Raw genomic sequence first — 15,398 nt, 5'->3', positions numbered from 1 at the left:
ACGTCACGCACCTGTTTCACGAGGGCGGGACATGCGCTGACGGCGAGACACAGCCGGCGGGTGATTAGATTTCACAGGTGGTACGTGGTAATCATCTGTTGTCTTTAACAGTGAGCAGCCGGGAGCAGAGAGGGAGAGAGGATACGGACGCGACTGAAAGGTCGCGTTCTGATGGAGAAAAACTTTTGTTAAAAAACCCACGTTCATTAAAGCCTTGTTCAAACCTGCACGCTTGGCGCTTGTGCCGTGTCTACAGTGGAGCTGCTAGGACGCGACTTCCACAATGACATTCAGACTTTACTTCAATCAATAACAGAGCATCCGGAAACAACCTAACCGGAAATGTGTCCCGTGAAAAACCGTCCGATCGGAACTCTAATAACTAAAGTTCCTTGGGTGAATAATGTAAACTCACTATACCGGTATGTTTTAGCGCTTTCATGGCGAGTTTACTGACAGATATAAGTAAGAACTTTACACTAGTTTATATTAGAAATGGCAACAGCGGAGGATGAATGTCACATAACAAGAAGATAGAGGAAAAAGAAGAAGATTATTGTCTACGGACTTTTCAGGATTTACGCAGATCCCAAATACACAACAGCCGGCACCAGAAGGTAAAAAAAGTTGGTTTTGCATAATATTGCGAAACAAAACACCAGATAATATGTCATACCTTATATCATCGGCGATCACTCGAAACGAGTATGACGATCCTCCTGGTAGGGGTGTATCCCTTTATGGAGGATGCCTGCGCGTGACTTTGTTTTACGTGGGGAGACTGGTGCACAGACAGTCCCCACACGATCCTTGACAGACTCGGGTCAGGGTCCAGTGGCATGGAGTCCAAGACGACTGGGGACGCTTTTCTGCTGCAGCCTTCTTCCACCTTCGCAGCCGTTGTGGTAGTTCTTAAATCTACCGTCTTCCGCCTGCTCCGCCGTTGAGGTCTTCACCGTATCCCTGGCTAGGGGGCAGTCAGGTACTAGGCCTTTGCCAAGGACCACCAGTAGTAAAGGGGTTAACCTCCTAGTGCCCCAAGACCCTTTAGAGGAGCTTCCACTGCCGGATGCACTTTAACGTCATGCCCAGGACACAAGGCTCCACTTATCTCTTATGTTTGACTGCCATCTACTGGTCACACTTATCATTACACCATGCACCAAATAAAAAAAAGCTTTGAGGTGAGTAAGCTCAACCAAACCTATTCCTTACATTAGGCGCACCGGGTTATTAGGCGCATTGTCGAGTTTTGAGGGGAAACAAATGATTTTAAGTGCGTTTTATAATCCGGAAAATCCAGTATTTGTTTTTTTTACATTTTAATTATTTTTTATTAAATCCTTAGTTTTTTTTGGACATTTTATGGATCTTAATGCTGACATTTAGGCATGTACGACACAAAGGTGTATATCTGCTGTATGAAGTTGTCATGTCTGTGTAATCATGTTTTGTTTTAGTCATGTTTTGTTTAGTTATTGGACTCTTTAGTTTCTGGCTTTTCACTCCCTTGTCTTGTTTCCATGATTACCCATTAGTTTCACCTGTTCCACGTTTGGACTCATTGTGCACTCTTGTTTGTCACCATAGCAACCCATTAGTTTTCACCTGTCACGTCACGCACCTGTTTCACGTTTTGAGTCACGCACCTGTTTTCGTTAATCATGTCTGTAGTATTTAAGTTCATTGTTTTCAGTTTGTCTGTCTGGTGACATCCCCACATTTATGCTCTGCACATTTCTGACTCTTTTTTCATGTCCATTGTTCACGCTGCTCCTTTTTGTCCATGCCAAGTAAGTTTAGTTTATTATTAATACAGTTAGTGTTTTTTGTTGTTCATAGTTTTTGCCTTTGTGCAAGTGTTTGGTTTCATAGTTTGTTCTCCGCCATTGTGCGCACCTTTTGTTTACTTCCTTGTTTTGTATTTATAGTGTTTTAAATAAAAATGTACCTTCATTCCCGTCTCGCCCGAGCCAACTTTCCGTTGCATCCCGGAAAGGCAAACACCCAGGACCCAGTCATGACAGAAGTAAGATTCGGTGCTGATTCAAACTGGGATTATGCGACCTCAACCAATCCTGTCTTCTATTGATTATCAATCCAGTTCACCTATTTCTGTTTTGGGCCATACTCCGGCTCTCCCAAGCAGTGGTGGATTATCTGGGTTCTGCTCTTACCTTATACACACACCATAATAATACTCGTACGTTTAATGCGCCGACAAGCCTTCAAGCGGGTTGTCGGGCAAACATGATCCGTGGCCCGGATCATGTTTTGTTATGTTCTGTTAGTTTTGGACTCCCTTAGTTCCTGTTTGTGCACCTCTGGGTTTGTTTTAGTTTCCATGGGGATTAATTGGGTTCACCTGCCTCTGGTCAGTGGTCGGCACGTTCAGCTTCTGTCAACCACTAATCAGAGAGCTATTTATTCACCTTGCTCACCACGCTCAGTCCGGCTTCATTGTTTGCTTCTTGCCACAGTTACGTAAGTATTCCTTATCTTGAGTCTATGCCAAGTGTTAGCTTTAGCGTCCAGCGCGATCGGCATGTTTTTCCTCTGGCTTGTTTTCCGTTTTTGGTGCTTGTTTAATTTCAACAAATTAAATCATGTTCCTACCTGCACGTCCTGTCCGGAGTGGTCCGTCTGCATCCCGGGGGAACGAACCCCGCAGTAAGCTGTGACCCCGCCCCCCCGCCGTGACAGCTTCATAGTTTACCAAAGTCGTACTAAAACATCTTGATACATTTTTGAGCGCCGGTGTAATGCTTTATATTTTCAATGGAACATTTCTGTGTGGAGTTTGCATGTTCTCCCCGTGACTGCGTGGGTTCCCTCCGGGTACTCCGGCTTCCTCCCACCTCCAAAGACATGCACCTGGGGATACGTTGATTGGCAACACTAAATGGTCCCTAGTGTGTGAATGTGAGTGTGAATGTCGTCTGTCTATCTGTGTTGGCCCTGCGATGAGGTGGCGACTTGTCCAGGGTGTACCTCGCCTTCCGCCCGATTGTAGCTGAGATAGGGTCCAGCGCCCCCCGCGACCCCAAAGGGAATAAGCGGTAGAAAATGGATGGATGGATGGACATTTAAAATGTTGGTGTTGTTTACTTGAGACCCGTCATAGTGCAGGCTGCACTTATCTCTTATGTTTGACTGCCATCTACTGGTCGCATTTATCATTACAACATATACCAAATAAAATAGCTTCGAGGTGGGTAATCTCCACCAAACTTATAGTTTAAAAAAATGATTTCAAGTGCACCTTATAGTCCGGAAAATGTGGTAGTTTTATTGTTAAGCATCAGCTTTAACATCCTGTATTGCTTCAGACCAGTTTTTTTTCAACCTTTTTTGAGCCATGGCACATTTTTCGCTTTGAAAAACCAGCAGAAATCATTAAAAAACAAAACTCAGTTGACAGTAAAAAGTCGTTGTCCCGATTGTTGGATATGACTTTAAAGCATAACCAAGTATGCATCACTATAGCTCTTGTCTCAAAGTAGGTGTACTGTCACCACCTGTCACATCACGCCGTGACTTATTTGGAGTTTTTTGCTGTTTTCCTGTGTGTAGTGTTTTTGTCACGTTCAAACACTGAGGACATCTATTAAACAAGACAAAAGGCAAGGAATCAAACAGAGACATAATTCAATTTGGACTCAATTGAGGAGAGACGGCGTCGACCTGTAACCTCTTACAGTGTCTTAGCACGCTCTGACCAAGAAGGTTTTCGTCTCCTCTTTTATTTAGATGTTCAATGTTCACGCACCAACACATGTCACAGCAGGAATGGGAAGTATGTAAAACAGTCATTGTTTTCGGTCACATTGAAGACCAAGAAGAGGATGTCTCGGGCTTGGGCTCTTCCTGGATCCAGCCGGGGCAGGTGTTGGAGGACAATGGATAACCCCTCCCGTCTCCTGACCACAGCGACTTCAAGAGGGCAGCGGGTCGTAAATAGCGTTGACCTCGGTTACCAAATAGTTGGAAGAGAGTTTGTGAAATACTTCAAAGAGAGTTCGTTTAACACTTCAAAGAGAGTTCCTCTGGAAGTTGATCCTGCCATCTGTCCGTGTTGAAATCACAGTGGAGTTTCACGAGCCTTCTTCCTCTTGTTAGGCCTCGAAAGACAGCCTTCATCTTCTTATCAGGAACATAATGTAATACAACGTTACTTTTGTGATAACTTACAAAGAATTATTCCAACAGTTTTACTTCTTGCGCTCCTATTTTGGTGACTTTTTTTTTTTTTTTGGTATTTTCCTGTAGCAGTTTCATGTCTTCCTTTGAGCGACATTTCTCGCATCTACTTTGTTTTAGCAATCAAGAATATTTCAGTTGTTTTTATCCTTCTTTGTGGGCACATTGTCGATTGCCATGTCATGTTCGGATGTACATTGTGGACGCCGTCTTTGCTCCACAGTAAGTCTTTGCTGTCGTCCAGCATTCTGTTTTTGTTTACTTTGAAGCCAGTTGAGCAGGGCCGGCCCGTGGCATAGGCCGTATAGGCAAATGCTAAGGGCGCCGTCCATCAGGGGGCGCCACGCAAGTGCCACAAATGTTGGAGAGAAAAAAAAAAAAAAAAGAGAAAAAAAGGTGGTACTATTATTTGTAAATACAAAAAATAATCCCACGTTAATTAAAATGCAAAGTAAAGCCTATTTAATAGAAATATTATTTGTTATGGTGCGCCCCCTCCCTTCCCGTATCATGACTCTTTTTGGACGTCACCACATCAAAAAATCAACACAAGATGTCAAAACGGCCAAAACTGTCAGGTGCCCAGGGAAGAAAAAAGAGAAAAGAAAAGGAGGAGAAACGAGAAAAGACAGAGGTAGCAAGTAGGTAACGTTAACCTACATGAAATTATTTGTCTGTTACAGAATGTGATAGTAACCTGGCTTTTTAGCATTAAGCTAATGTTACATGAGTCGGCAATTGCTAATCAATAAATAGCTAGTTCTGTTTTTATCGTCGGGTTAATATTGTGGAGGGGGCTAAATTGTTATGGAAAATAATAATGTAACGTTAGGTAATTACAGTACTCCCACCTTACATTCCTCTGGGACATTTGTATTAGATCTTTTAAGCAGGTGTTTTTTGTTTACATTGTTATTGCCTTCTGGTTAGCTAATGTTTGCCCTGCAGGTAATAGTCACTTTTCCACCCCTTTATATATTAGGTATAGTTGTAAGTAAAAAAAAAAGGTCAAAGACAAAGCTATTCGTTTTCTTGTGAGTATATACACTTCACTGCCGATGTGGGGGGGGGCGCCACCTAAAATCTTGCCTAGGGCGCCAGATTGGTTAGGGCCGGGCCTGCAGTTGAGTTATAGTTTCGTTCTGCATAGCCTTCCCTAAGCTTCAATGCCTTTTCTTAGGGGCACTCAGCTTTTGTTTATTTTTGGTTTAAGCATTAGACACCTTTTTACCTGCACGCTGCCTCCCGCTGTTTCCGACATCTACAAAGCAATTAGCTACCGGCTGCCACCTACTGATATGGAAGAGTATTACACGGTTACTCTGCCGAGCTCTGGACAGAACCGACACTCAACAACAACACATCATTCGCAGACTATAATTACTGGTTTGCAAAAAATATTTTTAACCCAAATAGGTGAAACTAGATCATCTCCCACGGCACACCAGAATGCTTCAGACTATTGGATGACCTGAAAATGTTTTTCCGGAACCATTTTTTCAGCTTCAGACCATTGTTGAAGTGGAAAGGATGTGTCACAATCAGGCTGGGGTGGTTGCCTCTATTGAATGCAGCTTAAAAGTCTAACTTCAGGGCAGGGCTCGTTGTCTGAGGGGAACCTGCCGGAAAAAAACAATTACTATTTCCTGTCTGGATTCATGGTAATATGTTTTCACCTTGAATAGAAAGTTCAGTCAGCAGAACATTCTAAAAGGTAGATGTTGAATGGAATGCACTGTTAAACCGAAAGGATTAATAGAAGCTTTGCCATGAATGCTCCACTGATTTAGAAGAGAGGAAGAAGTCTGTACAACTTCACTCATTCACCAAAATGTGCACGAGTGCATGCTCATATAGCAACGTTTCCCATCCCTCTCCAGGTGTCACACACACACACACACACACAGAATCAGACTCACACACACGACTTCCTCTCGTCGTTGTTTGTGTCATGTGAGTGTGTTTGGTCTAATCCTCACACTTCAGCCGGCCAGACAGGCCCACCCAAGTGAACCAATGTACACTTAAGTGTGTCTCTGCCTGCATGTTTTTGTGTATTAATGTGTGTGTGATGACTGAAAAATACTAATTATGAAGACACACATCTAGGGTAGTACGTAGTGTTGTAACAATACCAATATGTTGGTACCGGTACCGGTATTACAATTATTTTGATACTTTTTGGTACTTTTCTATGTAAAGGGTACCACAAAAAATGGCATTATTGGCTTTATTTTAACAAAATGTCTTACGGTGCATTAAACATATGTTTATTATTATTATTATTATATTATTATTATTGCAAGTTTGTCTTTAAATAAAGCCAATAATACAATTTTGTGTTGTCCAGATACCAATATTTTGGTACCTGTACTGGTACTTTTTGGGCATCCCGGCAGGTGGCGGGACTTGCGCGGCCGGCGGCGGGACTCGTGGGACTCGAATGATTTTTGACCATTTTTCGGACTTTTGCCCACTTTTCTCACTTTTCTCCCCGCCTTCCCGTGGGACTTTGCTGGGCGCGTTTTGGACATTTTGGGCATCCCGGGACTTGTGCGGCCGGAAGGCGGGACATGTGGGACTCGAACCTGGAAAGGTATTTTGGACAAAATTGGGACTTTTGCAGACTTTTCTCACTTTTCTCCCCGCCATCCAGTGCGACTTGGCTGGGCGCGTTTTGGACATTTTGGGCATCCCGGCGTGCGGCGGCACTCGTGGGACTCATTATGTTGCAATTGTCCATGCCAACAAAGCAAGGATGCCTAATAGATAACACTCAACAAAAAGAAAGGCACGACTTTTCCAAAATGCGACAATTATACAAACTGGCTTGGTCATATATACTGTACATGCTACTAGTGTTGTCCCGATGTCAATATTTTGGTACCGCGGTACTGGTACCAAAGTTATTTTGATACTTTTCAGTACTTTTTGGTACTTTTCTATATAAAGGGTACCGGAAAAAAATGCATTATTGGCTTTATTTTAACAAAAAAATGTTACGGTACATTAAACAAATGTTTATTATTGCAAGTTTGTTCTTAAATAAAATAGTGAACATACTAGACAACTTGTCTTTTAGTAGTAAGTAAGCAAACAAAGACTCCTAATTAGTCTACTGACATATGCAGAAGTATATTGTGTCATTTATCATTCTATTATTTTGTCAACATTATTAAGGACAAGTGGTAGAAATTAATTATTAATCTACTTGTTCATTTACTGTTAATATCTGCTTACTTTAATAATAATAATAATAATAATAATAATAATAATAATAATAATAGATTGTATTTGTAAAAAGCACTTTACATTGAGTAAACAACCTCAAAGTGCTACAGTGTATTAAAAATTAATAAATTAAAAGATAATAAAAAATAAATACAAATAAAAATTAGAACAGCCAAATAGCTAAAACTAGTATTCATTTATCTAAAAAAAGGCTTTTTTTTTTTTTTTTTTTTTTTTTTTTAAAGTAGGGTGTTTAAGCCTACTTTAAAAAAAAAAAAAAAAAAAAAAAAAAAAAAAAGCCTTTTTTTTAGATATATGAATACTAGTTTTAGCTATTTGGCTGTTCTAGTTTTTATTTTGTATTTATTTATCTTTGAATTTATTTAAAGTAGGGTGTTTAAGCCCTGCGATGAGGTGGCGACTTGTCCAGGGTGTACCCCGCCTTCCGCCCGATTGTAGCTGAGATAGGCTCCAGCGCCCCCCGCGACCCCAAAAGGGAATAAGCGGTAGAAAATGGATGGATGGATGGGTGTTTAAGCCTTTTTTTAAAGCATCCACAGTCTGTGGTGCCCTCAGGTGGTCAGGGAGAGCGTTCCACAGACTGGGAGCAGAAAGCCCGGTCTCCCATTGTTCGTAGCTTTGTCCTCTGAGGTTGGAGGAGGTTAGCCTGTCTGGAGCGGAGGTGCCGTACGGTACTTTCTCTTTTAACGTGTTCTATCTACAATGGAATTTTATTGAACTTGAAAAAAGTGTAGTATTAATTTCCAGGATGGTGGAATGTGTTGAAGGTGGAATGGTTTGAATAGGTTGAAAAATGTGTCAATGGTGATAGTTTGAAAAATGGCCAATTAATTTTAAATGGGAAAAATGTCCCAGAAAACCGTGAATTCTGGGCAATCTGGGAAATTTTTGGAATTTTTCCAGAAAAATCCCGCCATTCCCAAATAGGCTGAATATTTTGAAGTTAAAACGGTTTGAATCAGATGAAAAATGTGGAAATTGTGGAACTTTGAAGAATGTCCCATTGATTTTAAGGGAATTTCCCCCCAAAAATGGGAATTTCGGGTAAAGTGGGAATTTTTTTTAAAAATGGTAAAAAAAATTTGAATGGTCTAAATGAGTTGAAATGGTTGGTGTTGAAATTTTTCCAAATCGGTCGAGAAATGTTGAAGTAGTAACATGCTGAATTGATAAATGGTATTACGGAATTCCTGGAATTTCGGGAAAACCGGGAATTTTTCCAGTTCAAAAAACAACTTAGTTTTTGGTCCTAATTAAGAGGAATGTTTTGACGGTGGAACGGTTAAAATGCGTTGAAAAATTTGGAAGGAGTAATCGCCAGAAATAAAGAATGGAAATAGGGCTTTGGAAAACAAAAATTCTAGAAAATCCTGGAATTTTTTTGAGCTTGGTTTGAATAGGTTGAAAAATGTGTCAATGGTGAAAGTTTGAAAAATGGCCAATTCGTTTTAAATGGGAAAAATGTCCCAGAAAACGGGGAATTCTTGGCAATATTGGGAGATTTTTTGGAATTTTTCAAGGAAAATCCCGCCATTCCCAATTAGGCTGAATATTTTGAAGTTGAAACGGTTTGAATCAGATGAAAAATGTGATAATTGTGGAACTTTGAAGAATGTCCCATTGATTTTAAGGGAATTTCCCCCCAAAAATGGGAATTTCGGGTAAAGCGGGAATTTTTTTTTAAAATGGTAAAAAACTTGAATGATCTGAATAAGTTGAAATGGTTGGTGTTGAAATTTTTCCAAATCGGTCGAGAAATGTTGAAGTAGTAACATGTTGAATTGATAAATGGTATTACGGAATTCCTGGAATTTGGGGAAAACCGGTAATTTTTCCAGTTCAAAAAACAACTTAGTTTTTTCTCCTAATTAAGAGGAATGTTTTGACGGTGGAACGGTTAAAATGCGTTGAAAAATGTGGAAGGAGTAGTCGCCAGAAATAAAAGATGGAAATAGGGCTTTGGAAAACCAAAAAATCTGGAAAATCCTGGAATTTTTTTGAGCTTGGTTTGAATAGGTTGAAAAATGTATCAATGGTGAAAGTTTGAAAAATGGCCAATTTGTTTTAAATGGAAAAAATGTCCCGGAAAACCGGGAATTCTGGGCAATCTGGGGAATTTTTGGAATTTTTCAAGGAAAATCACGCCTTTCCCAAATAGGCTGAATATTTTGAAGTTGAAACGGTTTGAATCAGATGAAAAATGTGATAATTGTGGAACTTTGAAGAATGTCCCATTGATTTCAATGGGAATTTCCCCCCAAAATTGGGAATTTTGGGTAAAGCGGGAATTTTTTTTAAAAATGGTAAAAAACTTGAATGGTCTGAATGAGTTGAAATGGTTGGTGTTGAAATTTTTCCAAATCGGTCGAGAAATGTTGAAGTAGTAACATGTTGAATTGATAAATGGTATTACGGAATTCCTGGAATTTCGGGAAAACCGGGAATTTTTCCAGTTCAAAAAACAACTTCGTTTTTTGTCCTGATTAAGAGGAATGTTTTGACGGTGGAACGGTTAAAATGCGCTGAAAAATGTGGAAGGAGTAGTCGCCAGAAATAAAGAATGGAAATAGGGGTTGAAACGGTTTGAATCAGATGAAAAATGTGATAATTGTGGAACTTTGAAGAATGTCCCATTGATTTCAATGGGAATTTCCCCCAAAAATTGGGAATTTCGGGTAAAGCGGGAATTTTTTTTTTAAAATGGTAAAAAACTTGAATGGTCTGAATGAGTTGAAATGGTTGGTGTTGAAATGTTTCCAAATTGGTCGAGAAATGTTGAAGTAGTAACATGTTGAATTGATAAATGGTATTACGGAATTCCTGGAATTTCAGGAAAAACGGGAATTTTTCCAGTTCAAAAAACAACTTAGTTTTTTGTCCTAATTAAGAGGAATGTTTTGACGGTGGAACGGTTAAAATGCGTTGAAAAATGTGGAAGGAGTAGTCGCCAGAAATAAAGGATGGAAATAGGGCTTTGGAAAACCAAAAATTCCGGAAAATCCTGGAATTTTTTTGAGCTTGGTTTGAATAGGTTGAAAAATGTGTCAATGGTGAAAGTTTGAAAAATGGCCAATTCGTTTTAAATGGAAAAAATGTCCCGGAAAACCGGGAATTCTGGGCAATCTGGGGAAGTTTTGGAATTTTTCAAGGAAAATCCCGCCATTCCCAAATAGGCTGAATATTTTGAAGTTAAAACGGTTTGAATCAGATGAAAAATGTGGAAATTGTGGAACTTTGAAGAATGTCCCATTGATTTTAAGGGAATTTCCCCCCAAAAATGGGAATTTCGGGTAAAGCGGGAATTTTTTTTAAAAATGGTAAAAAACTTGAATGGTCTGAATGAGTTGAAATGGTTGGTGTTGAAATGTTTCCAAATCGGTCGAGAAATGTTGAAGTAGTAACATGTTGAATTGATAAATGGTATTACGGAATTCTTGGAATTTCGGGAAAACCGGGAATTTTTCCAGTTCAAAAAACAACTTAGTTTTTTGTCCTAATTAAGAGGAATGTTTTGACGGTGGAACGGTTAAAATGCGTTGAAAAATGTGGAAGGAGTAGTCGCCAGAAATAAAGGATGGAAATAGGGCTTTGGAAAACCAAAAATTCTGGAAAATCCTGGAATTTCTTTGAGCTTGGTTTGAATAGGTTGAAAAATGTGTCAATGGTGAAAGTTTGAAAAATGGCCAATTCGTTTTAAATGGGAAAAATGTCCCGGAAAACCGGGAATTCTGGGCAATCTGGGGAATGTTTGGAATTTTTCAAGAAAAATCCCGCCATTCCCAAATAGGCTGAATATTTTGAAGTTGAAACGGTTTGAATCAGATGAAAAATGTGGAAATTGTGGAACTTTGAAGAATGTCCCATTGATTTTAAGGGAATTTCCCCCCAAAAATGGGAATTTCGGGTAAAGCGGGAATTTTTTTTAAAAATGGTAAAAAACTTGAATGGTCTGAATGAGTTGAAATGGTTGGTGTTGAAATGTTTCCAAATCGGTCGAGAAATGTTGAAGTAGTAACATGTTGAATTGATAAATGGTATTACGGAATTCCTGGAATTTCGGGAAAACCGGGAATTTTTCCAGTTCAAAAAACAACTTAGTTTTTTGTCCTAATTAAGAGGAATGTTTTGACGGTGGAACGGTTAAAATGCGTTGAAAAATGTGGAAGGAGTAGTCGCCAGAAATAAAGGATGGAAATAGGGCTTTGGAAAACCAAAAATTCCGGAAAATCCTGGAATTTTTTTGAGCTTGGTTTGAATAGGTTGAAAAATGTGTCAATGGTGAAAGTTTGAAAAATGGCCAATTTGTTTTAAATGGAAAAAATGTCCCAGAAAACCGGGAATTCTGGGCAATCTGGGGAATTTTTGGAATTTTTCAAGGAAAATCCCGCCATTCCCAAATAGGCTGAATATTTTGAAGTTGAAACGGTTTGAATCAGATGAAAAATGTGGAAATTGCGGAACTTTGAAGAATGTCCCATTGATTTCAATGGGACTTTCCCCCCAAAATTGGGAATTTCGGGTAAAGCAGGAATTAAAAAAAAAAATGGTAAAAAACTTGAATGGTCTGAATGAGTTGAAATGGTTGGTGTTGAAATTTTTCCAAATGGGTCGAGAAATGTTGAAGTAGTAACATGTTGAATTGATAAATGGTATTACGGAATTCCTGGAAATTTGGGAAAACCGGAATTTTTCCAGTTCAAAAAACAACTTCGTTTTTTGTCCTAATTAAGAGGAATGTTTTGACGGTACAACGGTTAAAATGCGTTGAAAAATGTGGAAGAAGTAGTCGCCAAAAATAAAGGATGGAAATAGGGGTTGAAACGGTTTGAATCAGATGAAAAATGTGATAATTGTGGAACTTTGAAGAATGTCCCATTGATTTTAAGGGAATTTCCCCCCAAAATTGGGAATTTCGGGTAAAGCGGGAATTTTTTTTAAAAATTGTAAAAAACTTGAATGGTCTGAATGAGTTGAAATGGTTGGTGTTGAAATTTTTCCAAATCAGTCGAGAAATGTTGAAGTAGTAACATGTTGAACTGATAAATGGTATTACTGAATTCCTGGAATTTTGGGAAAACCGGAATTTTTCCAGTTCAAAAAACAACTTAGTGTTTTGTCCTAATTAAGAGGAATGTTTTGACGGTGGAACGGTTAAAATGCGTTGAAAAATGTGGAAGGAGTAGTCGCCAGAAATAAAGGATGGAAATAAAGCTTTGGAAAACCAACAATTTTGGAAAATCCTGGAATTTTTTTGAGCTTGGTTTGAATCGGTTGAAAAATGTGTCAATGGTGAAAGTTTGAAAAATGGCCAATTCATTTTAAATGGGAAAAATGTCCCGGAAAACTGGGAGTTCTGGGCAATCTGGGGAAGTTTTGGAATGTTTCAAGGAAAATCCCGCCATTCCCAAATAGGCTGAATATTTTGAAGTTGAAACGGTTTGAATCAGATGAAAAATGTGGAAATTGCGGAACTTTGAAGAATGTCCCATTGATTTCAATGAGAATTTCCCCCCAAAATTGGGAATTTCGGGTAAAGCGGGAATTTTTTTTAAAAATGGTAAAACATTTGAATGGTCTGAATAAGTTGAAATGGTTGGTGTTGAAATTTTTCCAAATCGGTCGAGAAATGTTGAAGTAGTAACATGTTGATTTGATAAATGGTATTACGGAATTCCTGGAATTTCGGGAAAACCGGGAATTTTTCCAGTTCAAAAAACAACTTCGTTTTTTGTCCTGATTAAGAGGAATGTTTTGACAGTGGAATGGTTGAAATGCGTTTAAAAATGTGGAAGGAGTAGTTGCCAGAAATAAAGGGTGGAAATAGGACTTTGGAAAACCAGAAATTCTGGAAAATCCTGGAATTTTTTGGAACTTAAAAAAAAAGGTAGTTTAAATGTCCACAATGGTGGAATGTGTTGAAGGTGGAATGGTTTGAATAGGTTGAAAAATGTGTCAATGGTGAACGTTTGAAAAATGGCCAATTAGTTTTAAATGGGAAAAATGTCCTGGAAAACCGGGAATTCTGGGCAATCTGGGCAACGTTTGGAATTTTTCAAGAAAAATCCCGCCATTCCCGAATACGCTGAACAGTTTGAAGTTGGAACGGTTTGAATCGGGTGAAAAATGCGGAAGGTAGAGCGCGCCAAAATCTGGAGAAGAAGAAGAATAAGCAGAAAAACCATATGTCTGTATGCTTTGGAACATTCACACAATAATACAATTATAAATAAATACAAATAAAAAAGTCATTTACATGCATTTCTAAAAGCCAAAATAATGCAATATTTTGACTGAGCTGATAACTCTTTCAACCTTGAAGGTGGTCTACCAAATACTGAAAGGGGTTATGAAGGATCCCCTGGGAAAAAAGTATGTCCTTCCAACTTAGTGAAGACCACATTATCACCCTTAAAGATGAACTAAGCAGAGTGTCCTGTGGTGCAAGTGTATTAAAAGTCATTTTACTTTTGTCTGGGTTGACAAAGGTAATTTAGACGATCACCCAGGATGTCACATGTAGACTGGTTGGGCAAACTCCCATGCACCCTCAAAGACCCTGCCGAGAGTATAGAGCTGGTCCACAGTTCCACGACCAGGACGAAAACCACACTGTTCCTCCTGAATCCAAGGTTCGACTATCCGATGTGCTTTGTGGACTTGGAGAAGGCATTCGACCGTGTCCCTCGGGAAGTCCTGTGGGGAGTGCTCAGAGAGTATGGGGTTTCGGACTGTCTGATTGTGGCGGTCCGCTCCCTGTATGATCAGTGTCAGAGCTTGGTTCGCATTGCCGGCAGTAAGTCGGACACGTTTCCGGTGAGGGTTGGACTCCGCCAAGGCTGCCCTTTGTCACCGATTCTGTTCATAACTTTTATGGACAGAATTTCTAGGCGCAGTCAAGGCGTTGAGGGGATCTGGTTTGATGGCTGCAGGATTGGGTCTCTGCTTTTTGCAGATGATGTAGTCCTGATGGCTTCATCTAGCCAGGATCTTCAGCTCTCACTGGATCGGTTCGCAGCTGAGTGTGAAGCGACTGGAATGAGAATCAGCACCTCCAAGTCAGAGTCCATGGTTCTCGCCCGGAAAAGGGTGGAGTGCCATCTTCGGGTTGGGGAGGAGATCTTGCCCCAAGTGGAGGAGTTTAAGTACCTCGGAGTCTTGTTCACGAGTGAGGGAAGAGTGGATCGTGAGATCGACAGGCGGATCGGTGCGGCGTCTTCAGTAATGCGGACGCTGTATCGATCCGTTGTGGTGAAGAAGGAGCTGAGCCGGAAGGCAAAGCTCTCAATTTACCGGTCGATTTACGTTCCCATCCTCACCTATGGTCATGAGCTTTGGGTTATGACCGAAAGGACAAGATCACGGGTACAAGCGGCCGAAATGAGTTTCCTCCGCCGGGTGGCGGGGCTCTCCCTTAGAGATAGGGTGAGAAGCTCTGTCATCCGGGGGGAGCTCAAAGTAAAGCCGCTGCTCCTTCACATCGAGAGGAGCCAGATGAGGTGGTTCGGGCATCTGGTCAGGATGCCACCCGAACGCCTCCCTAGGGAGGTGTTTAGGGCACGTCCGACCGGTAGGAGGCCACGAGGAAGACCCAGGACACGTTGGGAAGACTATGTCTCCCGGCTGGCCTGGGAACGCCTCGGGATCCCCCGGGAGGAGCTGGACGAAGTGGCTGGGGAGAGGGAAGTCTGGGCTTCCCTGCTTAAGCTGCTGCCCCCGCGACCCGACCTCGGATAAGCGGAAGAAGATGGATGGATGGATGGACCCAGGATGTCCGAGGGACAAACTCCATGACTGTGTCATGTGGAAGAAAACAACAGCGAATCGGTAAGCAAGCTTATTAAAGACGATGGAAGGAAAGCCAGAAAAACAAATAACCAGATGTACTTTATTAATAGAGGAGCAACATACTGCAGAGTTTATGTATTCTGTCCTACAATCCAGGGGTG

This window comes from Nerophis lumbriciformis, linkage group LG14 (assembly GCF_033978685.3).
Source record: "Nerophis lumbriciformis linkage group LG14, RoL_Nlum_v2.1, whole genome shotgun sequence".
Lineage (NCBI taxonomy): Eukaryota > Metazoa > Chordata > Actinopteri > Syngnathiformes > Syngnathidae > Nerophis > Nerophis lumbriciformis.
Note: the sequence above shows the minus strand (reverse complement) of the source record.